Source organism: Pleurodeles waltl, chromosome 6 (assembly GCF_031143425.1).
Source record: "Pleurodeles waltl isolate 20211129_DDA chromosome 6, aPleWal1.hap1.20221129, whole genome shotgun sequence".
In the NCBI taxonomy this organism is placed as follows: Eukaryota; Metazoa; Chordata; class Amphibia; order Caudata; family Salamandridae; genus Pleurodeles; species Pleurodeles waltl.
In genome coordinates this window covers 1,130,621,707-1,130,647,423 of record NC_090445.1, presented here as the reverse complement: position 1 = coordinate 1,130,647,423, position 25,717 = coordinate 1,130,621,707, and the positions used below count along the sequence as shown (strand labels likewise).

Below are 25,717 nucleotides of genomic sequence, written 5' to 3'. Positions count from 1 at the left end.
TTCTACACCCTGGATGGCATTCAAAATGGTAGACTGCCCAACAGTGAGGGACCTGAGGAGGTCAATGGCCCCATCACTGAGGGCAGCAGGGGTGACTGGGGCAGGGCCTGAGGTGCCTGGGGCGAAGGTGATGCCCACCCTCCCGGGTGAGCGGGCACGGGGCGAAGGCTGAGGGGCTGCTGGGAGGGCAGTGCTGGAAGGGGTGGTGGCGGCTGTACCTGTAGATGGGGGTGGCACAGATGTTGCCGCCACCACAAGGGAGCTCCCATCAGAGGACGAGTCCGTGTCACTGGTCTCAGCTCCTGTCCCCGCCGTGGAGCTCCCCTCGCACTCCATCCCACTGGTGAAGTCAGAGTCCGTAGTGTGGCCCTCCATGGCCATGTGGGATGCAGCCCCCTGGTGCTCTGGTGCCACTGCTCCTCCGCCTGATGATGCTAATGCACACAAGAACAGGGAGACCACAAAAGGGGGGGGGGACAGAAGAAAGACATGTTGAGTGCATGCATTACCGCTACCGTTGGCAGACACGACAGACACAGAAGCCCCCTGCACTACGCCGTGCTCTTGGGCTCCACTGTTCAATTCCTGGGAAATGGCCTACAAGGCTATGGACGACATCTGCACACATAGAGGACACAGGGGCATGACTAGGTGTACTTGGCACTCTACAGAGGTGGGGTGGGGTGCCACATGGCCTGCCTTACGGAGGGACCTTGCCTACGGAACTCGCCCTGGCCTAGGCAAACCCACAGCCTACCGCCCCCACCCAGACCCCTCCACTGTGCGCAAAGTCAGCAGAATGAGAGTGTACTCACCCCCTTGTTGCTGCTGTGATGCCTTCAAGCGCCCATCCAACTAAGGGTAGGCCACTGCCAAGATCCTGAACATCAGGGGGGTCATTGTGCGACGGGCACCCCTCTCACGTTGGGAGGCCATCCCCAGCTGAGCCTCCGCCGTCTTCTTGCTCCACCAGCGAATGTCCCCCATCTTTTCCGGCAGTGGGTGCTCCGTCTGTGGTAGACCCCCAGGGTCCGGACGTCCTTGGCGATGGCACGCCAAATATATTTTTTCTGGTGGGCGCTGACCTACATGAAATGTACAGGGGGAAGAGTAAGTTATTACCAACTGCACCTTCAAAGTGATTGGCCCCCATCCCTACCCTTGCCATGTGGCACATGCATTCACCGTTGTTTCATGCACGCCGCACTCTCCCGCTTCCTTCTTACATCCAGCCCTCTCCACACAGGCATAGCCCATACATCATGCTCCCTGTGTACATACCTGTTTGTCTGGAGGACCGTAGAGTAGCGTGTACTGAGGGAGGACCCCATCCATGAGTTTCTCCAACTCCTCCGATGTGAAGGCAGGGGCCCTTTCCCCAAACACTTGAGCCATTGTCTCTTCCAGACCGAGGTCACAGCAGCACTTGCAGTGTAGGTCCTCTCCTTTCGAAGATCAGGTATCGAGTAATTGAACAGATAGAAAATGGGGGGTCACGTCCGCGGCGGTGCGTACGGTCACCGCCGGCGTACGTCGTCATTGGCTCCTGGGACCCATAGGGTCCAATGTTAACCAATGCAGCATTGCGCCGCGGTCTTCAACCGCCTACTGCGACGGTCTACAACGCCAGCGCAGTTACCTCCCATCCCATTGTCCCACTTTAGAGGCCAGGCAGCTGCCATTTCAGGGGCCCACATGGCTTCATTTTCAACTGCGTCACACATACCTAGGCCTAGACTCAACCCATATACAGGCCACTTTTTGTGTATGAATGGTGTTCTGTGTAAACTTTGTGTACGTACCTCTGTGTTGTTTGACTCTGTGCTCGCTGTTCTCCTTCATAGGCACCGTCCGCTGGGACATGTGAGGAGATGGCGCCATCCTCCGGTGTACCGACCGTTGGTGGACCTGTCGACAATGGAGGAAACATCAACAAAGAGAGGGATCGGGAGAATTAAAGGTCCAGTGTACGTACTCCCAATGCGAATAACTGACACAACAAGGTACACTGTTCCTAACTCTAGGGGGACAATTAAAGTTTCAGGAGCAAGAGCCCTCACACACCCAAATGGGTGTCATGCTTCATCATAGGGAAGCTCCTCGTCAGACCGGCTGGTGCAATATCTGACGGGCTCCCCTTTCGGGGGCTCTTTGCCGGAGATCTTTTTAAGTGTCACGGGTGGCTGCCGTTAAGTTCATAGAGGTCAGACACTCATTATGGCAGGAGAGTGAAAGAATTTAAGATTGATTAGAAACCCCTAAACTAATTTTGTTTTACTGGTTATCCGAAAAAGGGGTAACGATCAAGATTAAAAACATACAAAAGTGGAGTCCACTCCGGGGCTAGTACGCGATGGGTAGGTGACTCTATACGAGGACGCCTTGTTGCAAAAGCAATAGGCCGGATCGTGCTACTCCCCAAGGGGCCCCCCACACGAAGAGGGATGGGCGACCTTTTTTGATTCAGATCCTTGACGAGACAGTTTACACTGATGTAAGTGACTGTTACCTATTTACACATATAAGTTAGACAGTGTCTTCCTTTTTTTCCTTTTGTATATAGCCAGGAGAAGTCTAGTTTAATGAAGGTCCTGATGAGGCGTTAGCGAAACATGTTGACCACACCTTAGGGGTTAGGTGATATTTCCCAGTACTCCAGGCTTTTCCAAAGTGGTTGAGCATTATCCTCTTTTTCCACTTTTGTATGTTTTTAATCTTGATCGTTACCCCTTTTTCGGATAACCAGTAAAACAAAATTAGTTTAGGGGTTTCGAATCAATCTTAAATTCTTTCACTCTCCTGCCATAATGAGTGTCTGACCTCTATGAACTTAACGGCAGCCACCCGTGACACTTAAAAAGATCTCCGGCAAAGAGCCCCCGAAAGGGGAGCCCGTCAGATATTGCACCAGCCGGTCTGACGAGGAGCTTCCCTATGATGAAGCATGACACCCATTTGGGTGTGTGAGGGCTCTTGCTCCTGAAACTTTAATTGTCCCCCTAGAGTTAGGAACAGTGTACCTTGTTGTGTCCGACAATGGAGGAAAGACATGTGATTATCACATACAGGCTTGACCGTGCCACAATCCAGGAACTGTGTACCCAGTTGGAGCCAGACCTGATGTCAGCAATCCGCCATCCCACAGGAATCCCCCCCAAGTGCAGGTGCTGTCAGTGCTCCATTTCCTTGCAAGTGGGTCATTTCAAACAACAGTGGCCATAGCATCAGGGATGTCCAAGCCTATGTTTTCCAACGTGTTGTCCAGAGTGTTGTCTGCCCTTCTGAAACACATGCGGAGCTACATCGTTTTCCCTCAGGTGGAGGATTTGCCTACAGTGAAAGGTGATTTCTATGCCCTGGGACATATCCCCAACATCATAGGTGCCATTGATGGGAGCCATGTGGTTTTGGTACCCCCCCACAGGAGTGAACAGGTGTACAGAAACTGGAAGAGTTATCATTCATTGAACGTACAGATGGTATGTTTGGCAGGCCAGTACATCTCCCGTGTGAATGCCATGTTCCCTGGCTCAGTGCATGACGCCTACATCCTGCGGAATAGCAGCATCCCTTAAGTGATGGGTCAACTCCAGAGGCACTGTGTGTGGCTATTAGGTGAGCACCTGGAAGCAAGACAGTGGGAATGGTTATCTGGGTCTGGGGATATCCCTACAGGTTAGTGCGTGTCTAACAGTTGTCCCTCGCCATTTGCAGGTGACTCTGGCTAAACCAATCTGTCATGGCTACTGACCCCAGTGAGGAATCCCAGGACAAGGGCAGAGGAATGCTACAATGAGGCCCATGGGCGAACTAGGAGGGTGATCGAGTGGACCTTCGGCCTCCTGAAGGCCAAGTTCCGGTGCCTCCATATGACAGGTGGATCCCTATTCTACTCACCAAAGAAGGTGTGCCAGATCATCGTGGCCTGCTGTATGCTTCACGACTTGGCTTTGCGACGACAGGTGCCTTTTCTGCAGGAGGATGGTCCAGATAGCGGTTTTGTAGCAGCTGTGGAGGCTGCGGACAGTGAAGACGAGGAAGCAGAGGAAGAAGTTTGAACAACAGGGACTCAGTGATCCAGCAATATTTCCAGTGAGACACAGGTAAGAGTACCGACCTGCCTACTACATGTACTTATACACTACTGCCTCTCTACTGTCTGTTGTTTTTACCCAGTGTATGGTCACTGAGTTGTCACTTTCCCTTACGATTTCACAGATGTGGGTCCCACTGTGTGACATCTGCTTGGATTCCTCATGGACTAGAGCTGTGTGACATAGGAATGTTGACATTCCAATTGAAAGAGCATTTTGTCACTTTAATTGCTGATACACTATTTCGAAATCACAGACAGACTCCAGATTGTTTTGTGCTTTAAGTGTGTTTATTTAAGTGCTCAATATTGGAGGGGGTAGTAAAATGGTGAGGGGTGATGGCGGAGGAATGTCCATGGCAGAGTCCAGTCTATTAGTCTCACAGGTGCATTGCCCATAAGGGCATAGGAAGTGGAGCTGGGGCAGTTTCAGTATGGACAGGGAGACAAAGTGGGACAGTAGGATGACAATCAGGGTGGTCTCATTTCTTGGCGGGGGTCTTGGCATCGTGCTCTGTCTTTGTCCTGGATCTCAGTGACCGTTTGCGGGGTGGTTCTCCCTCTGCAGGGGGTGGGGTGCTGGTGTGGTGGTCCTGTGGCGGGGCGTCCTGTCCAATAGCGCCGGCGGAGGTGGTGGGCAGTTCATCGTCCATGCTAGTGTCAGGGGCCCCTTGTAGTGTCACAGTGTCCCTCCTGGTGTTTAGTACTTCCTTCAGCACCCCTACGATGGTGCCCAGGTTGGAGCTGATGGTTCTGAGTTCCTCCCTGAAGCCCATATACTGTTCCTCCTGCAGGCGCTGGGTCTCCCGAAACTTGGCCAGTACCGTTGCCATCGTCTCCTGGGAGTGGTGGTAGGCTCCCATGATGGAGGAGAGGGCCTCATGGAGAGTGGGTTCCCTTGTCCTGTCCACCCCCTGTCGGACAGTAGCCCTCCCAGTTCCCCTGTGTTCCTGGGCCTCTGTCCCCTAGACTGTGTGCCCACTGCCACTGCCCCAGGTCCCTGTTGTTGTTGGGGTGTTGGGTTAGCCTGGGTTCCCTGTAGTGGTGGACACACAGCTGGTTGACGTGTCCTGGGGACGGAGGTATGGGCCCGCTGGATGGGTGCTGTGCTGGTGTTCCGGGGGGGGAAGCTCTGTAGTGGCCTGTGACTGTGTGATGGGAACCAACTGTCCCGAGGTCCCCGATGGGCCAGGCTGGTCATCTAGATCCAGTTGGACAGAGCTGCTGTCATCACTGTGGGCCTATTCTGTTGGTGGTGTGGACATCTGTGGACCATCCTGTCCGGTGACGTTGGGTAGGGGTCCTGCAGGGGTATAAAAGGATGTTTATTACATCTGTGTGTGGCATGGTGTGCAATGGGTGGGTGACCGTGTACCCCAGTGCTTGCATTCCTGTGTGGGGCCTTGTGTGATGATGGTTTGGGGGGTGTATGGGTATGTGCAGTGGTCATGCTTTAGTGACGGGTGTCCATGCTTTGTTGTTGCATGCAGGGCTTGGCGTTGGGATGGGTGGTTTGTGATGTTGGGACATATGTGAGGAGTTGGAGTGGTGGGGGTGAGGGTGAGGGTGGGGGTATGTGCTGGCATGCAGGTACGGTGGGGGATGTAATAGTTAAGATTTGTCTCACCAGAGTCCATTCCTCCACCTACTCCTGCGAGGCCCTCAGGATGCAGAATCGCCAAGACCTGCTCCTCCCATGTTGTTAGTTGTGGGGGAGGAGGTGGGGGTCCGCAGCCAGTCCGCTGAACAACCAGGTGGTGTCTTGAGACCAAGGAACGCACCTTCCCCCGTAGGTCGTTCCACCTCTTCCTGATGTCCTCCCGATTTCTTGGGTGCTGTCCCATTGCGTTGACCCTGTCCACTATTCTTCGCCACAGCTCCATCTTCCTTGCAATGGAGGTGTGCTGCACCTGTGATCCGAATAGCTGTGGCTCTACCCGGATGATTTCCTCCACCATGACCCTGAGCTCCTCCTCCGATAACCCGGGGTGTCTTTGCCGTGCCATGGGGTGGTGTAGGTGATGTGTGGTGTGGAGTGTGGGGTGATAAGTGTGCTGATATGTAGTGGGGTGTTGTGTAAGGTGCGTGGAAGTTCTGTGGGTGATGGTGTTGTGTGCCTGTGGATGCTGTTGTTCTTGCTGGTGCTGTCTCTCTCTGGCTTTCGTTCGTGATTTGTTGTCGTTGGGGTTTGTGGGTGATGTGGGTGGGTGTTTTATATTGTATTGGGTGTGTGGGAGTGGTGTGTGTTTGTGTATCAGGTGTGTGTATTTCCATTTGTCCAATGTGGCTGTGTTTTGTAAATGTGTGTGTATTTTGAGCGCGGCGGTGTGTACCGCCAATGGAATACCGCGGTTGAAAGACCGCCGCGTGGATCCGTGGGTCATGATAGTGTGGGCGTATTTCTGTTGGCGTGATGGTGGAGGTTTTGTTTTCGACAGTTTATCACTGACCTTTGGTGTGGCGGACTTGTGTGGGTGTCTAAATTTTGGCAGATTCAGAACTGTAGGTCATAATTGCTGTGGTGGAATTCCGCGGCCGCAGCGGTGAGTTGGCGGTCTTCTGCACGGCGGTATGCGGCTTTTACCGTCAATGTTGTAATGAGGGCCTGTGACTGTAAAAGAAAGTGAAAGCAATTTTTCTGTTCCTAGTGTGCATGGTACATCCATTACCTCAATTCCTGTTATGATGTGTAATGTTTTAGAGGATGCTTCATTTTTTTTTACGCTAGTGACGTGTGTGTGATTTTTTTATCGCATGGCAAGGCAACATTAGACAGTTCCAGCACATTACATGGCATGCGTCATTTCTGGTAGATGCAATGCCATAAAAAAACACACATGGCACCAATGCATCAATTTTTTTGATGCAAGGCATGAAAAAATTACAAAAATGTATGGTGTCCTAGGCAAAATGTACATTTATAATAGAACTGTCATGTGTAGTGTTGTGTTTCTTGTGGATATGTGGAGTCAACATCCTGCTTAATTTACATGTGTCTAATGTGTGTCTTGTAAGAGGACATGTGTGATGGTACATGCCTCAAATGGACCAGATAGGCATAGGCCACATTTCCCATGAGTCATGTCACTGTGAGCGTCATAGAAAGGCCTTATGTGCCACCAATGAGATATATTTAAAATGCTCTTGTGCAAACTTGTGCCTCCCTAGTGTCATGCAAAGTTGCAGTACGGTGCCATAAAACAGGGCCTCACCATACGCCATATATGTTTCAAGTGGCGCACTTTATATACCCATTGCAACACATCATACTTGTGCAAGGTATGATGTGTGCAAGATGGGCCTACCCCAGCAGGGAGGCCACATTAGCTATTGAACTGTGAACCATATGTCTTTGCACCATCCTTGACTCATTTTGCAATGAATGTCCAAGGCCGGCCTTAGACTGATGTTCGTGCTATGTACAATGGGTTCACATCAGCTTTCATAGCCTAGTTCAATATTCTTTGGTGGCAGTCCAGCACACAAGTAAGTCAATTGTTTTTGGGTCAGCTGTGCTAAATAGTGCCATGCAGTAATGTATTGGGAATACAGCGCTACCATGGTGCCGTCAGGGGGGTTGCATGGCAATCCTATATAAGTTGCTCATCATGGCCAATGCATCAGTTATTTGTCAATATGCCCCTATGTGTAGTCCCCTTAGACCATTGATCACATCTCACCCAGGGTTGCCATGGACTGACCATGAGATGTGGCACATATTTCCATGAGTTGGACTGCGCACATTTCAGACACTTTTTGCTTTGTCCCAGTGTACATGCAGCCAGCTGTCACACAAGAGGTGGTGGTGGTGTGTAAATTGCATTGTGATAACAAGAGTTGTGATGTAAATCTCAAACCACTTGCTTGACAGGAGCTTCATAATTTCACACCTTCCCATCTTCCCATGTGTACAACACATTTTCTGTAAGTGTACTTATGTGAAGGTACATGCCCCTTTTGGGATCTGACCACACGATAGGACACTAACACTATTTGTCTAGCCACACAGTTTAGGATAGATAACCCATGTGTTAGACTTGCTCACTCACATGTTCCCCTTGCTAATTGTTTTCCTAGAATACATCAGATTTCCCTAGATTGTGGGTACCTGACCCACCCCATGATAGTGCATTTTTGTGTCAGTCTAATGTGTGTCCACTGGAGCAGAGGTCAACTTGTCATAAAAGATGGGCATCTTACAGTCCCCATGCCGGACACTGTTGTGACATTTAGGACAGACATATGACAGGCATTTGCCATGAGTGTGTTTGTCATGCCATGCATGTTGTTGGTTTGTGTTCTTCATGTGTGCTTTCTTCCGCCTACTACAGTAGTATGTCTGGGAAATCATTTCTACATTCTTCATGGTCCAATCTATGCTCATAGTGCTCCTTCAGAACAACATCTTTGCTCATTTCAGAGACTGGCATGTTACCCTCTGGAGACACACTGCTACTCTTTGTAAGTGTTAAGAGGTGGTTCCCCAAGAAACCAGGTGCTATGATGCATCTCCACATTTGTCTGTGCTCACAACTGTGGGCTACACAAAGCCTGGGGCACCTACAGGGGACATTAAGCTTACATTATGTGACAATGGGGGTCATTACAATCTGTAACTGCCGTGCGGCCGCCAATGCGGCCGCACTCCCGCGGTCCCCATTACAACATCCCCACTGGGCCGGCGGGCGCAAACCTAGTTTACGCCCGCCGGCCCAGCGGGGATGCAGCCGCAACATAAGAGCCGGCACCTAATGGAGCCGGCGGTGTTGCAACCGTGCGACGGGTGCAGTAGCACCCGTCGCGCTTTTCACTGTCTGCTATGCAGACAGTGAAAAGCTGCACGGGCCCTGTTAGGGGGCCCCTGCACTGCCCATGCCAGTGGCATGGGCAGTGCAGAGGCCCCCAGGGGCCCCAGGACTCCCCTTACCGCCAGCCTCTTCCTGGCGGTGCAAACCGCCAGAAACAGGCTGGAGGTAGGGAAGTCATAATCCCCAGGGCAGCGCTGCCCTGGCGGATTATCACCGCCGGGGCTAAAACGGCGGGAAACCGCTGGCCCCGGCGGTGCGACCGCAGCGCTACCGCCGCGGTCGAAATATGGGTCTCCGTACCGCCAGCCTGTTGGCGGTACGGACGCCACTTTCGTAATGACCACCAATGTCTTTTTCCGCATACACTTTTACAGTACACTTCCTCACCACATAGGTTTGCACATAATTCCTTCCTAGCACACACTCTGCATGGCAGGGTTGCAATCAGATGGGGTTTGTCAGACTACATATCAGTGCACACTCAAGTGCAGGTTACCAAATGTACATCTAGACTCCCCAGCCCTTTTATCTACTAGGGTATTTCAGGATGTTGATATCTGCCTTGCCCTATTTTCTACTAGGGACTTACAGGGGATTTATTTCACCCTTGCAGTATTATCTACCCAGGATCTATAGGGGATTTCTGTCAGTATTGCTGTATGCCCAACTAGGGACTTACAGGGGATTTCTGTCAGACTTGCCCTATTATCTACTAGGTACTTACAGGGAATTGTTTTCAGCCTTGCCGTATTACCTAGTAGCGACTTAGAGGGGATTTCTGTTAGCCTTGCCCGATTATCTACTAGGGACTTACACAGGATTTCTGTTGGTCTTGCCCTATTACCTACTTTCAGGAGCTTTCTGTCAGCCTTGGACTCTTATCTACTGGGAATTACTAGAGCATGTGAGTAGGAATTGTATATGAACCTTCATTATTTTTGCACTCCATTGGTAGATAGTGGGACAGAGAAGTGTCTGCAAGCCCAGGGTACATATATTTTCAGTTTACCCATGCATCACTCATGCTTTTTTGTGCTGGGCAAATACACAGGTGGTCTTGGTGACAGTGTGATTGGGATGGCAAGTGGCCAACACAATGCATGTGTTCATGTTCATGGTCTTACATACGTACAACGTTTTGTTGTGGATTGATATGATGGAATTGTGTAGACATAGCCACCTGTAGACGCTAGATAGTGTAGTGTAGGCCTCAACTGCCACATTGCTGGCAGTCTTTTGACAATTGGTATTTGGCAGTCATTATCCTCATCCTCATTGTCCCTTCCTTCATGAATGCCAATGTATCTTTTCAATATGATATTTGCCAAAGGACCTTGTGTTTGCTACAGGGCAAACAATGTTAACTGTTAATTGACCATTATATGCAGGATGGAAGACAGGCATTCACACATCTCTGCACTCCTGACACAGCACTTGTGTAGTCTCTAAGGAACCTCCACAAAGTGGCTGTGCCCGTTCAGTACAGCAGTGTCTCAGCTGCCCTTCAGTATGTGTGTGTTTAACATGGGGACTCACACATAGCTGCTTCCAACATCCTTTGTGAGATGCACATGCATGTGTAAATAAGTCTATGGATTTTGTCAAGGGAATGAGTGATGCAATTACATTTTTGGACATACATGGAAGATGGATACTTATATGAGTGGGATAGGCCTAGACATACTCGTGTTGTGTCCTCTGTATGTCAAGCACTATTTGTCGTGCATGTGTGTGTCACTGAGGAATATGTTTGGATGTTTTCACCTGTGCTTGGAGCATGAGGAAACAGCGTTGTCACATTACTGACTTTGCCCTACTGTCAAATTTCAACCAAACAGACCTCTGTGACATATATCTTTAAATGTGACGTATGTTATGCTGCCATAGCAAACATTACACTCACACATTCCATTCTCATTGTTTTGTGTGTTGTTGTGTGTTGTTTCTGAGTATGTTCCTACTTGTATACCCATTGTTGTGGCTTCTCTTGATTTCCTAAATGTGTAAGATTATCAGTTGCACTTGCATGTGACAGATACTCCAAGACACTTGTGAGAATAAGTGATTTATTAACAAGTTGTTTGTCAGTTAAATTTTGAGTGTGAGACTCATGAGAAAACATTGTCCACAATGTGTGCATGCCTGTGTGTCCCAGCAGTGGTATGTGCTTCTTTCCCATCCAGAGGTGGGTAATCACTGTCCTCATCCTCCTCCCTGGGGTCCTCCACCTGATCCTCCCACAGGACATGAGTCCGCACACATATGTTGTGCAAAATTGACAGACAACAATGATCTTACACACCAATGGAAGTAAGTACAGCAGTCTCCCCTGAGACATCTAGGCATCGGAGTCTTGCTTAGAGATAGTCAAATGTCAAATGTATGTTCAACTGTATTTCTGGTGCTGACTAGCGCCACATTGTAGTCCTTCTCACTGTTACCATGTGGATTTACATAGGGTGTCATCACCCAGGGCTGGATGCCATAACCTTGGTCAGCTGCAATGGAAGAGGAGAGACAGTGTCAGACTTGCCTTTGTGTTTGGTAACAACTGACTTTGCTTAGTATGTGTTTGTGAAATTGGGATACAGACTTGCTTCTGACATTGAGAGATTTCCTATTTCCATGCATGTTTGTAGTTGTATGTGGTAATGCACCTTCCAGTCAAGGATAAAGGCTTAGGGGCTTGCTGATGGTATTAATTGTGTGGCATGTCAGTTTGATGTGGGTGATGTTGTAGATGCTTGTATGTGTATCCAATGACATGGAACCAGCCAATGGGCAATGCTATGTTAGTTTTCTCCTAGTTTGTGTTATGTGGGCCATGAGACAGGTATTGTGCCCTGTGTTTTACATCTCCCCAAACCCGTTGACATTGTACACATCCTTTGCACACAGAGCTGTTATCCATATTGCCTGGCAGACATGCATGTGTATGTGTAACCATCATGCAGTGTGTGGCATAGTGGATTCAGATCTATTGAGCGGTCTGTGGTTGATTTACAAGGCCCTACGGCATAGGGTAGGGCATGAAATGTGTTTGTGGACTAGCCTGCACCACTGTGAAAGGCCAGCAAAGCCCCATATCACCAGATACAGTGCATTTCTGTCCTCAACCATCGCACTGGCATAAAGTCAGGTGCCAAGCTGCAAATGGGCACCATAGCACCACAGTGCATAGATGCCTGTGTTATGGCTGTGACTGATGATGTGCAGGGAGGTGTTCCTTTCTGCACATGAATAATCAATAATATATATGTAGTATTCCCATGTGTGCTGCAGGCAGCACAAGATATAGGAAGATGGATATTACTTCAGTGAATTCAGGAATTTCTCCAGCTTGCACCATGGTAATGCCATCCAGTGTATATTTTAGATGAAGCACTATGTTACAATTTTTGGTAAATGTGGGGTCTTGCAAAAATGCAATGGGTGTTGTGGATGGAAAACCCACAGCAACCCATTGCATGCCCCTTCCTCGCAAAGTGCTTAGTGTGAAGGGGCCGCATGTACAAGGTGGATTTAAGCCACAAAAGTGGCTTGATGCTGCCTTGTAAAATTGGCAAAGTGCACAACTCCACCAGGGTGGCACAAAAAGTGATGCTGTGATGGCGCTGGGGGCTCATATCTGAGTCCCTAGGGGCCATATCATTTGGGTATGGTGCACTGTTCCCAATGCACTTGTTTTCATGCGTCCCCCCTGCCCCTCCTAACTACACCAATGTTGTGCTGATTTAACATGGCTGTCATTACCAAGACAGAGTCTGAATGTTTCATACAGTTATGGTGCTTTAGCTGGACTAGTGAGAAAATGATTTGGGTGCGAGCGCAGCAAAGATCTGTAAGACCCATAGATTGTGTTGTGGGCATCACTTTTACACCTACCCTGAGCAGGCATTTAGACTGAGGTAGAACAATTGCACAGTGAAATCTTGTGATTTTCTCTGTGCCATTTTTAGGCATCCCTGTGTAGTAATGCCCCCCTTGCATACACAATGCTTGATGCAGCCTTGATAAAGCACAGACATTTTTAAAATGGCACAATGCATGCATATAGCTACTTTGTTTTAAGTGACACAGTGAATGGCCACCTTAACGCCACCTTAGCATCATTGATATGTCACTAAGGTTGCACTAAGACAGCACCACAGGCATGCATATGTGGCTCTAAGTGATGTGTGTGTAGGTGCGGCATTTATAAGACAGTTGAGACACAGAAAATGGCTTTACACCAACTTGTAAATGCAGAGTGGGCATTGCTCCACCAGACCATCAGAAAAAGTGATGCTCTAGTGGTGCAAGGGCCTTGTACATATGGCCCTAAGTGTGTGTGATGTGCATTGGATTTGTGGAGTGATGCATGTTGCATATGTGTTGATGAGCAGTCATCTATGAGTGATGGTCAATATGAGCAGAGTGTGTTGTGTGCATTGTTTGGCCAATGTGTCTTATGTGTTGCATGTGCTCCGTAGTGTCTGCTGGCTTACCTACAAGCAGGCCATTTCCATATTGTCCATCCTGGAATCTTTGATTGATGATTGAGTGCCTGAAGATGAAGGCATCATAGACCCTTCCCGGAAACTTTGCAAGGACATTTGTGAAGAATCTCCGATAGTCCACAATAGCTTGCACGTTCATTGAATGTGCATGCTTCCTGTTGCAGTACAGCTGTTCCATAGCTGCAGGAGGGACAAACTGCACATGTGTGCAGTCCACGGCACCCAAAATGTGAGGATAGCCAGCGATGGTGTAGAACCCTTCTTTGATCTCCTGCTGTAATTGTTGGGCGTTGGGGAAGAGGATGTGGCGGGAGTTAGGCGGATGATGGTATCCAGTACAGTAGGCAGAAATTGCAAGAAGGAGGACTGGGCTATTTCACCCTCTCCTGCTGCAGTTGTTTGAAAGGACCCAGAGGCCAGCATGTGCAGCACAGCCAGGAGCTTTGGGAGGGGTGAAATGTTGGTTTGCCTTTCAACTCTTGCCGTAATGGCGGTTGCAATTTCTTGGAGCAGCTGGAAGACTGACTCTTGCTTCAAACAGTAATATTTTGTAACATTCTCTTCTCGGACCCTGAAAATTGTTGTTCTTTGCCGATATATGTACTCCTTCCTCCTGCGCTGCCTTTCTGGTTGCTATGGTGGTGATGGCGAGTGAAGCAGTGGTGCTAGTGGTGGCTGGCTTCGTCGCTGGCTTCATCTGTTGATTCCAAGTTGGAGTAGTAGCAGGTCCAAGGTGTGCTATGGATTGACACGATGTTTTGTATGTGTTCTTCTTATATACTTGTGCCTATGTGGCATTTTAATGCCTGGCATTAAAATGTTGACGCAAATACGGGTTTGCACATTTTTGCTTAACACATGTCTTTTTTCAGGCAGCTTCTAAATCTGACGCTTGTGGCCTAGTGTCATTTTTTACAAGGGAATGCCTGCCTTGCATATCATTTTCAGTAAATGGTGCAAGGTTAGGCGGCGCTCTCAAAAATTTACGTAAGCCTTGAAAAAGTTGTGCTAGACATGTCTAGTGCCACTTTCTAAATATGGTGCTGGGTTTGCACCATGGTTGCGCCAAAAGAAAATGGTGCAACGGTGGTGCAAACTCCTTGTAAATCTGGCCCCAAGTTCATTTATGGCATTTTGCTTCAGATTCGAAAGAGAGAATGGTCATCAAACTTTCCCTCATGACCTCTTTTGTCTGTTCTGTCCAGCCTTTAATTGTTGTAGAATTTGTCAGTGAAAGGAAGGCAGTTTTTTTTTATTTTTTTGCTTTGGTAAATTCTTCATGGAACAATGCTGCAGTCCTAATGGTGAAGGAAGATGGCCTAACTTGGTTTAGGATAGCTACAAGAGCCCTTCTGTTAAGAAAAGATTAAGGAGTGTTTTTTTGCCTTTCCCCTCCTTTTGTGGATCTATACATTCAGGTTTAGGAATGCCTTAAGACAGACTTATTGAATAGGTCATTAAATGAAAATTGCAATTTATACTGGTGATTTCAGGTAGTGGTCCATGGCATTCATTTTTAGGTGTCGGCTGCAACAGCTCATGCTGGCTGCATCATAGAGCTTTTCTAACCATTCTGCTGCTCCCACTCCTGTTGTTCGTGTTGCCCCTTCCCTCCCATTCCCTGCCCTGTATCCACTTTGTCCACCATCATCTGCCACATGTAAAAAGCCTTAGGACACTGCCAGTGCTGACCGAGTCATAGTGCTTTTTAAAACTTTTTTTGAACCTTTAACCATGCTGAACAACAGCTACACTACTGTACTGCATGGATGAAAGACATTGACAAAGCCAATAGCTTTCATATAGTCGAGACCTTAAACTTGTTGGGCCTAAGGGATATTTTTAACATGAGACCCAGAGCAAGAGGTTGAAAGGCATGAAAGGGAAAAGCATGGACGTCGATTCACCAAAATACCAGGGGAAGAGAGATCACCTGCCCGTTGACCTCCACTTTCAACTCACGCAAATACTTCCACAAACACAGATTCACACTAACACACATTCTCTCACATAAACATACTCTCACCCACAAGCACGCACAAAACATACATTTAAAAGCATTTTTACTTACCTCAGCTGCTATGGAGGACATATTCACATTTTTATTATAGTAATAGTGAATAATACCTTATTACTCACTATTAGTGTAATAAGAACTTGACAGAAAACAAAGGCCCATGTTTATCCTTTTTGACGCAAAACTGCGTTTGGGCAGTTTTGCGTCAAAAAGTATAGCACCAGCTTGCACCATTCCAGGACACTAGCCGGGCGCCAAATTTGTGGAATGGTGCAATCCAGTGCAAAGGGTGTGCTAGCGTAAAAAAAAATGGCGTTAGCCAGGTGGGGGTGGCGGTATAGGCGAAGGGGTTTTGCACTAAAAAAATGACATTAGGCTTGTTAGACGCAAAAAAAATGCCTCTAACCAGCCTAGCGTGATTTTCTGATGCAAAACCATCCATACCACATGACTCCTGTCTTAGAAAAGACAGGAGTCATGCCCACCACCCCAATGTCCAGCACAGGAGACAAGGGTCCCCTGGGCATGGCCAGTGCACCCTGTGCCATGCAGGGGAGCCAAAGTTGGTCCCCCGATGGAACTTTAATAAAAAATATATATATATTTAACTCTACTTAACCTACTTGCCTGGGATGGGGTCACCCATTCTCTGGCGTCCTTTTGGTGTGGGTGGGGTGTTCCTGGGGTTTGAAGAGGGCACCTGTGGATCCATTCCATGGTGTTCAACCATGGAAATTGGTCCACAGGTCCCCTAATGCCTGGTCTGACCCAAGCGTTATTTAGCCCCTCCTCCTATCCGTGCATTATTTTAGCACAGGGGGATAAATATGGGGCTATGGGGTTAGCACCATTTTTTAGATGGGAATGGCTACCTTACATCTCATTGACACAAGGTTGGTTCACACATCTAAAAAATGATGCAAACTCCAATATTTTGATGTTAGACTGGTCTAGCGTCAAAATGTAAATATGGAGTTAGTTTTGTGCTGAATTTGCGTAAAAAAAATGATGCAAATTCGGCACAAATGGAGTATAAATATGCCCCAGAAAGAGCAGCACCCTAACTGACTTCCATAAGGATGGGATGCCACTGTGTTCCTGACACTAAATTTGCCACCCCTGAGGCCAGGGGTTGCAAAGGCAGTGTCAGGCATCGCAAAGGGCAAGCCAGGGGTCGCAACTGGGTCCCCTGGAGACCACTAAATAACACCCGAGAAAGGGAAAGTGTGGATGACACTGCAGTAAGCAAAGACATATATTCGTATAACAGTTATAGTGGCAGGAAGACACCAGCACATCTGCTCCTCCCTAGCACTCCGCTATCCTGCCCCTACATTTAACCCTTCCACGCTCCCATCTCACCTAACAGATTTACATAGAACGCCCCATCACGCGCTACTTTCCACGTTCTACACACAATCAACCATATACAAATATATCATTTGACTGACCCTCTATCTCATTGTCCTGTGCTACATAACTCCACGCGCAGCAACCGAAAGATAGGAAAACTGTGACAAAGGGGAGATGCAAGGGTGAGGAAACAGAACCTGAAGGAGCGGAATAAAGAGGAAGAAGGGTAGGGTAGCGGAAGAAAGAAGCATGAGACAAATCGATAGTAAACATCCTTGGTGTTCGGCTTATTCACCCATTGTACTGTTGTTTTTTAAATAAAATTAAGAGTTGTTTCCGCTCAGATCATTCTAGTCACCATGGCTCCTTTTATTGTGCTGGTCGTCAATAACATCCATTATATGCATCTCGTAAAAACAACATGTGAATTGAAGGGCGACTATACCTAAATAAAAAAAGATTGTAAAATGAGCCAAGCATTGCGTCCTTGGCGACATGCGGCCATCTGCTAAACCTCAAGCTTTGCCCGTGCAATGGTTACAGCTCTTAGCCATCGAACAAACACTCATGCGTCAGGCGGTCCGATTTAATTCTCTATTAGTTGACTTCCGGACAGATGTTTCAGGCTCCCACTATTCAGTTTGTGAAAGGGAGGGTTAGACGGAATAATCCCCAGTCAGAGCGGATAACATGGGGATTAGAGCTCTGTGCCTGCAGCTCTTAACATCTGCAATCAGCAGAAACACACAGAGCACAGCAAGCGGCGCCAGGAAGCGGCGGGACAGGTAGGACAGAACTGCTCTAGCCAGTTTACCTCCCGTAGACCTCTGGATTCAATCTCCCAGTGAGCGCTTCGTAAACACCCTCCCTCAAGTGCGGAGTTCCAATATGGCTTTAAGGACACCTTGTTTCCTCCAGGCCTCTCGCGTTTTTAGAAATTATTCTCTTCTAGCAACGTTTAGAATGCATTAGATTGTCATTGGAAAGCGCAGTACATGGGCGTAGGAAGTGTGGGGGTCGTGGGAGATATTTCCCCCCAGATTTTGGGGTGGAGGGGACACAGGGGATAAGGTGGAGAGGACGAGGGGAATAAAAAATAATCCAGGAACCTCTATCTTTAGATGTGGCATTCCCTCAATCCGTCCCCTATCCCCACAAGGACACATGGCAATTGTTTTAAAGTAGTTTCAGAGACTCCCGTGTTGTGCTGCAGTGTCTCTGTGAAGCAGCGAGCAGGAGGTAAAGAGTGGCAAATCAGCATCTGAAAAGACCCTAAACTCATACCCCAGTCGGGAAATAATTCAGTGACAGCTGTTTTAGTGTAAAAGGTCATTTATTAGGACAGGATTGCATAAGTAACATAACCATTAACTTTCAAACGTAACCGTAACTTTAATAACGCCCTCCTATTAACAGCTCCTCGCTCATCCTTCTTCTTCAAACCCTTATCTCGTTTCCATTCCCCTACGCACTCCCCTTTTCCTTTCATGCCCCATTTGGTTCCTGCGTACCCCCACTCAGAGCCTTCACCTGCTTGTTTATTCCCTGGAAGGGTGGCAAAGCCCGCATCTGACTCACCACCCTCCCCCATCTACTGCTCGCTCACCCCTGCAACCTGCCCTAACTGACAATTTCCCTCCCCTCCTTGCTATTCGACTCTAACTTCCGTCCTTCCAATCGCTCATCCAATTGCCGGGTGGGTGGGAGGCCAAATTAAAACGCGCGATGGAAGCGCGGAAAAGAGGCCGGTCCCTCCACCCCCAACCCCTTTTATTTCCTCCCCCTAGACCTGCCCCCACTTACCTTTCCCAATCCCTGTCCCTCGCCGTCACTTCCTTTCCCGAATTGACCCGCGGGAAGACTAGAGCGTTGCTCTTGCTTCCCGCGGGCCCCTCCATTCCTGAGATTTCTTCTTCACTTCAAAACAAAGTTTTGAAAAGGAGAGAGTCTCTATAATAAAAACACCACAGGACTGTTTTCATTTAAATTGTGACAAAATTGGCAAACCTTTGATGCTGTATCAAGTTTAAAAAAAAGGCCATGTATGTTTTCTATTTTGGTTGCAGATTGTAGAAATGGTAGCTTGTTTTATAGATCCTTGTACCTCTCATCACTACCTTCCCTTCTGTCTAGTATGCACATATTAAGTCCTGGTTTTATATTTTTCTTTAAGGATTTTGTAGCTCTGTTTTTACTTTTCTAAACGGCGTAGAATACCAGAATGCAAGCAAACAATGTCGAGCTGGGCAAGCCACTAAAAGCTTGAGCCAGGCTTGAGCAGATGCCTGGCTGTGAATAAGCTCGAGGCCCTCATGGAACCTCGAGCTTTCACATGAGATGATATGACCTCACGGCTATAGCTGCCGACCATGCATTGTGGGGAACCCTGTTTGAATATTGGCATCAGCTCCGCATCCTGTGAACCCTGGCATATATTGCTGTGCTGAAAAAATGAAGCTAAGCCCAACTCAAAGACTTTACTTAAAGGGCCATGCGTTATTTTCTTGGAGCCTCATCCTGCATGGGAGCTCGTTAGGGATTAACATCAAAATGCCAATTCAATTGAGGGAAAGCAAAGATACTCAGCTTGTTATTACTTCGGAAGTATTTAAGAGAAACTAGGATTAGGGGGCCGGCCAAAAGTAGGACATATGCCGGCACTGCATGAATGTCAGATATATCTGTCTGAGGGGAAAATTTACTCAGGTAACAATTTAAATAGCACTTCCTAATTTATTTTATAGCACCACTCTTACTAATGTAGGATGTCAGCATACTATACAGTACATTTAAACATTAGAGATACAATCACATTAATGAAATTATACAAGATTTTTAAATAAAGTATGACAGTTACCATTGGTGTCTCTGCACTAAAACTAATCATTAAATAATGCAAAAGAGTAAATCACACACAAAATGTTACATAAAACAATGAGTCTTACAAGGAGTAGGAAGTCACATATCTTCCTTATTGTGTGGCATTATATGTTAAGAGTGCTTGGCCTGAAAAATACTGTCAGGATTTATATCATAATGAAGTGATTGCTGTTTTTGTACTAATGCAACTTTACTATTATCCAGAAGACCACACTTTAGCAACATCAAAATAACGAACAATTGAGGGGAAAAAACAATAAGGCTCTAAACCTTGCTTTGCTATTTTCAGACATCTCTTTGATGCCAGTTCACAGCTCACTGTGCTATCTTGGGATTGTATCACATAGAATGCAAGTAACAAAATAACTTTTGTGATAACAGCAGTAACCCACCCAGCTATCTTCATAAAATACAAAATCTGTTATCTGCATGTTACATATTGTGATTTGCATCAACGCTCTATGATACTTTTTGTTGAGCCAAAACTGTGACGAGACAAAACACAAGTTTCTCCAGCAAGTGCACTGACCACCAGAGTTATATTACCGTTATTGTGATCTCTGAAAATCGCAGAGCACCAAAAGACAATGGCAGCAGGTGCCTTAATAGTGTAAAATATTTTAAAGTATTGCCTGTTTGTGACCAATTAAGTAAGCCAGAACAGATTTACACATATTCGTTCGTTACCAATTTATTTGTGGAAGAGTTAAAAAAATATGTAAGTATATACATTAACTGTCAAACTAGGCTTTCCATGACTCCGGCGATCGTGACTCTACCTACTTTCTGCTGCCACAAATTGACCACCATTGTATAGCATTCTGGAGTATTTTTTATCCATATCCAGCACAAGCTTCTGGAAGTACCAATGTGCGCCATTAGATGCAGTGTATGTCGACCTTTACAAATCTTGAATGCTAATGGAAAATACTTTGCCAGTTTGGTTCTCTCACTGTTTTCCACATCCGTCAAATAATACGTGAAATTTTAACGGCTAAACAAAATGTAATTATGAGTTCCCTGATTCACCTGTTGTTTGTTGTTTCACATGTTACTTTGCTAAAGTACCTTTAAAATCTTTCAGAACCACAGATTCCCTGGTAGCAAACTAGACTTTTCACATACTCACAAATCTATTAATCATGAAATTCCTCTGTGGACAGATTTCACCTGCAGCTTAAAAGCTTAATAAAAAAGTGAGGGAACAATTTTGTACTGACTGCCAGGCAGTTTCCCAGGATTTTCATCTCCTAACCAGTGCAAAATGTTAAACATTCTTCTTGCTTTTGTCAGTAAGTGCAAATTTTGCAACGGTCAATCAGCCAAAATCTTGCCAACGATGTCCCCTTTACAAGTGGAGAATTACTCCATCGCAGGTTAAATTCATGCAGCGTGACTGCAGAAAGTAGTTGATATGCCAGCAGAAGAGTGAATTATCACTTGAATGTGGATGGTGCACGCAAGTGAATGTGCACAACTGTGAAACTGATTTAGCCATTTACCAGCCTCCCCTCTGACACTGTTCACACTTTTGCTGATCTTTATTTTATTTGCCAGGAATCCTCGGACTGAGCAATCTTTCTACTGTGCACAAATTCACATGGTCCTAATTAAACGTGTAAATGCACGTAAACACAAAGAATTCGATCTTCCAAAACCTGCTAACTCAGTCTGTGAGGAGGCAGTAGTGTAGACAGTGTGTCAGGGGCCCTAGTGTAACAAAGGAAAAATTAGCTTGACTGCTGTTTGAATATTAAAATGCAGCCATAAAAATCAGAATTCAGTGGGCCCCTTAGATCCCGGGGCCCTATGTGCCACTGCATTCGATGTATCAGTGGAAGCTACTCCCTGCCAGAGGAGAACACTCAGAAATGTAATTGTTCCCCTTTCCTTTTGAGATTTTTTTTAGGACTCAATTGGCATACGTGATAGATTTAATCCATGATGTATGTAGCATGCAACCACTGACTGCTATCCATTGTTAAGAGTTTTCTCTTGTTACCATCAGTTAACAGCAGGGTTAATATGTCACTGACATTTTTATTCCACCAATAAAACATAAAGGATGAGGTAATAGATCAGCCCACTTCACCCGCCATTGGCTATCTTCATTGTGAGTGACTGCATTGTGCTCTTTCACAGGGATCACATCTGTCCAATCAGTGCCAGGGACTACGTTGACAATACATGCTTTTTTAGAACAAATTTTACTTTTAACCAATGTGTTTTTTAATATTGACATGGAGCTGGCAGCTCATCCAGCAATAACATATAAAGCCCATGACAAAACTAAATAAGCATTGACAAATCTAAAAGACTAGCAGCCAATGCCACACCTTTTGGCTTTGCTAATACTTGTTCTCACATGCCACAGAAAGAAAAGTAAGAAAAGAAAACACAATGGCTAAACGTTTTGGATACATGTTTACCAGAAAATGCAAATTTAATTAAACAAAAAGAGCTGCATTTAAAAGTAACAAAACAGATTGGATGCTACATAGTAGACAGGTGTACTTAGAGCAGGTTTTGAAACCCTTTTTAGTTTTAATGCACATTGAAAATATGGTTCTTATTAGCGGAAAGAAAAATCTTTGAATATTTGTAAAACTGAAGTCAAATCCATCATTATAAGTGTGCCAGAATTTGGTGCAGGGAGAATGGAATCTCCACTTCAGATTGATATCCCTGCACTAAATTAGTGTGATTGCATATTTTGGACCCGGAATGAGGGATTGCAACAGATTCACAGTAGTAACGGGTCCTTTTCCATACATTTCTTCCTGTCGGGAGAAAAACCCGCTAGCCTTTCACACTTGCTTGTAGCAGAGGAAAAGTGCCATTGTTATGGCCAGTGGGGACATGCAGTGGACTGGAGAAGGGATTAGAGCAGACATTAGCCTTTCTGAGGAGCTCTTCCTTCTTCCCGGTAATGCTGCAGGGGTCAAACGGAGCCCAGTGGTGCTCCTGCTTGCAGCCTGCAGCCCCTGCTCCTGAAGCATATGAAAGTGTCTTGTGCCACTGGGCCTTAAATTATAGAGTTCAGAGTTTGCAGATTTGATAATACCAGGCCTGGAGACACTAGGGGTCCAATTTACGAGGCCCTAGTGGCACACTGCGCCACTGGAGCATCATTTTTTGACGCCCCGGTGGCGCATTGTGCCAGCCCAAATTTACAAGGACATGAAAAGCCAACTTGTGTGGCTTTTCATGGCCTTGTAAATATAGACCCCTTTCACGCATAATCCTGAGTGAATGAGGTGTTCCATGGGTGTTGCTTGGGGTGTTCCCATGCAACACTCATGGGACCGAAGGAATTTAATGCATTCCCAGATTTATAAGTCTCAGGGGAGGCGTAAGAGTGATGCAACTGAGAGAACTATCTTTATTTCTCCCCATTTTCCTCCCCCTGTGTGTGCTGAGTTCTGCAGCACACATAAAAAGAGGAAAACACCTCTTGTGATTGTTTTTGTGCAAAATAATCTTCCCTGCAACCAGTGGCAGCCGGTATTTTAGGAGGGATGGGGTGGGTGGGAAGCATACTTACACTTATTCATCCACACACGCACGCACATCCATTCACAAAACTCAACATTAAAACATACACGCACACACCAAACATTCATTTAAAAAACACGCACACACACTTCCCTTCAGCTCAGAGGTCCTAGGAGGGTTGGGCCTGAATGCCTTTCCTCTCTGACTGACCAGAGGGAAGGCAGCAGTCCCAACTTCATCACAGAGTGGGATGGGGTCAGTGAGACTTCTGACCCCCCCACTCTTACGAGGTGTCACTGATTGACACTAGGCCTGAGCGCTTCAGGGCTTTAACCTGAAGCGCCCAGGTCGAAGTCAGTGGGTGACACTTCCCCTCGTCACTGAGAGGAAGGGCCTCGAGGCACCTTTGCTGAACTGAGGAGGTCACGCCCATAGGAGCTGTAACCTCTTCAGCCCAACAAAGTTCAGCTCAGGTAGCCAGGAGTTTGCGCAAATCACGCATGTCTCACTCCTGGCTGCCTGACCTGAACATGAATAGTGTCTGTCAGGCTGACCTTCGGTCAGCCTGACAGACACTCTTCATGAGGGGAAAAGGTGGGGGGTGTGGCCCCTCTGCCATATAGGACGGGCCTTGGCTGCCTGGTGCAAGGGTGCCTGTGTTGGCACTAGGCAACAATTTGCTCGCCAGCGCAGGAGGAGAGGACAGAAAAGCCCAGTATGTTGTAGATGTGGCACATTTCTGTCCTCCCTGCGCCTCCCTGCGCCACTGGCCTCATAAATGAGGCTCTCTGAATTTTTGGTGTCTGATTTCCACCCAATTTTATCCCTCCAGATGAGACTCCCTTCCAGATGCCTGTTTGAAGTCTCAGTTAGGGGACTAATGTTTGAATGAGCATATACTCCGCTTTCAAGCTCTTGCACATGTGTGGTGCACAATACAGTGTATCAATGCTGGGCATTAATATGCACCACCTAACAGAGCACTTTCAGCAGCACTGGAAGCTTGTCTCACAAACACAAAACTAGAAAATATCAGCAGCAGCTCAAGCTCCTCTGACACACATGTGATACAATACAGAGGATAATAATGTAAGCTTGATTGAAACAGCAGTTCTGGTGCAGGAAGAAACGATGCAAGCTTCGCTTAGGTACATAGCAGTTACTGTCTAGACAGCAACAGAGTCAGCATAGCTCCATTCCAGGTTCTAATAGATTAGATCAGCCATGGCCATTTCTTTGACTTTATCCTCCAGGTTTACTTAAGATTTTATATTTACTGAATTACAGGTACCGGAATGCACAGATTCAAACTAGGCATGAGGTATTTTGATATCGCTGTAGCATTTACAACCACAATGAAGACAACAGTCAAACCTAATGTCACAATCTGGTGTAATCAATAAACTTTTTCTCATTTTGGATGAAACTTGCTCACCCTATCCTTCTCTTTAATTGACTTCTGGCTCCTTCAGTTTTATTTTCCACTTTGAATACAAGGACATAACACCCTGGACAAGACAACTTTTACTAGTTTGCCTAGGCTTGCTTACATACAGTATTCCTTTCACATACTCAAGTTTAAAATAGTCACTCAGAGCAAGCACTTGGGATCCTCGCATCTTCCATCAAATCTTACTCGATATAGCTTCTTAAATCATGAGCACCAGCAGTGCCTCTTCTGTGATGCAAGCAGGCGCCTGATACAATATATTGATACATTATATTGTACAAGAATGCCATTTAAAGCATGTTGTTTTGGCACACCAAAGCGTCAGACACCGTGGGAAAAGTAATTGGCAGATAAGTAAAGTTTTTGAAAAAACAGTATATTCTAATGGTTTAGTTTGTCCTGATGATAGAAAACGATTGTCTAAACAGCTATAGAACAGCTTCTTTTGTCATGCAGATTCTCACACCTCTTGGTTGGTTAGAAATATAAAAATTAACTTGACTGAAATCCGCTTCCACAAACCTCTCTTCCCAGACACTGCTCATGGACTGCTACAAACACAATAAAAATGAAATTGCCTGATGGGTGTCTGCGTAAAGTGTTCATTCTGCTGCCACTCTGTGATAGGTCTGACTACTAGAGCAGAGGGGGCATGGGGGTTTGGATCAGAAGGAAGTGTTAGGTGCAATCAGGTCTAGACACATAGAAAGCCCTCAGTAGGCTGAAGACCACAGGGCTGCCTTTTTGGGTGGATGAATAGATAAATCATCACGTATCCAACCTGGCAAACTATCCTAAGGAAATGCCAACAATGTTCTCATAGACATGTATGTATTTTGGCCACCGACTCTTCCCGGAGGTAAGCAAACTTTCTCGGTGCACTTATGAGGCTGATATGAACACATTTTCTGATGCTACTTTTAGCTTCTGTTGGACCTGGCCCTTTTATAGGGTCATTCCCCAGACTTTTTGCTTTTTACCTCCTTATTTTTCTGACCTTTGTTGGCTGAAGTTTTGACTCTGAACACTTTTTCACTGCTAACCAGTGCTAAAGTGCACGTGCTCTCTCTTACAAATTTGATATGATTGGATTATACCTGATTGGCATATTTAATTTACCTA

The 25,717-nt window shown here is 46.5% G+C and overlaps 1 protein-coding gene across 1 annotated transcript in view; it reads left to right on the top strand.

The window, feature by feature from the left end:
* The first annotated feature begins 17,419 nt into the window (after positions 1 to 17,419).
* The window catches only part of LACTBL1 (lactamase beta like 1), a 694,216-nt gene continuing 685,918 nt past the window's right edge, over positions 17,420 to 25,717 (top strand). Inside the window, exon 1 of the mRNA XM_069240319.1 lies at positions 17,420 to 17,555. The gene's annotated coding sequence lies outside the window, so the exon portion shown is untranslated. The remainder of the gene's footprint in view (positions 17,556 to 25,717) is intronic.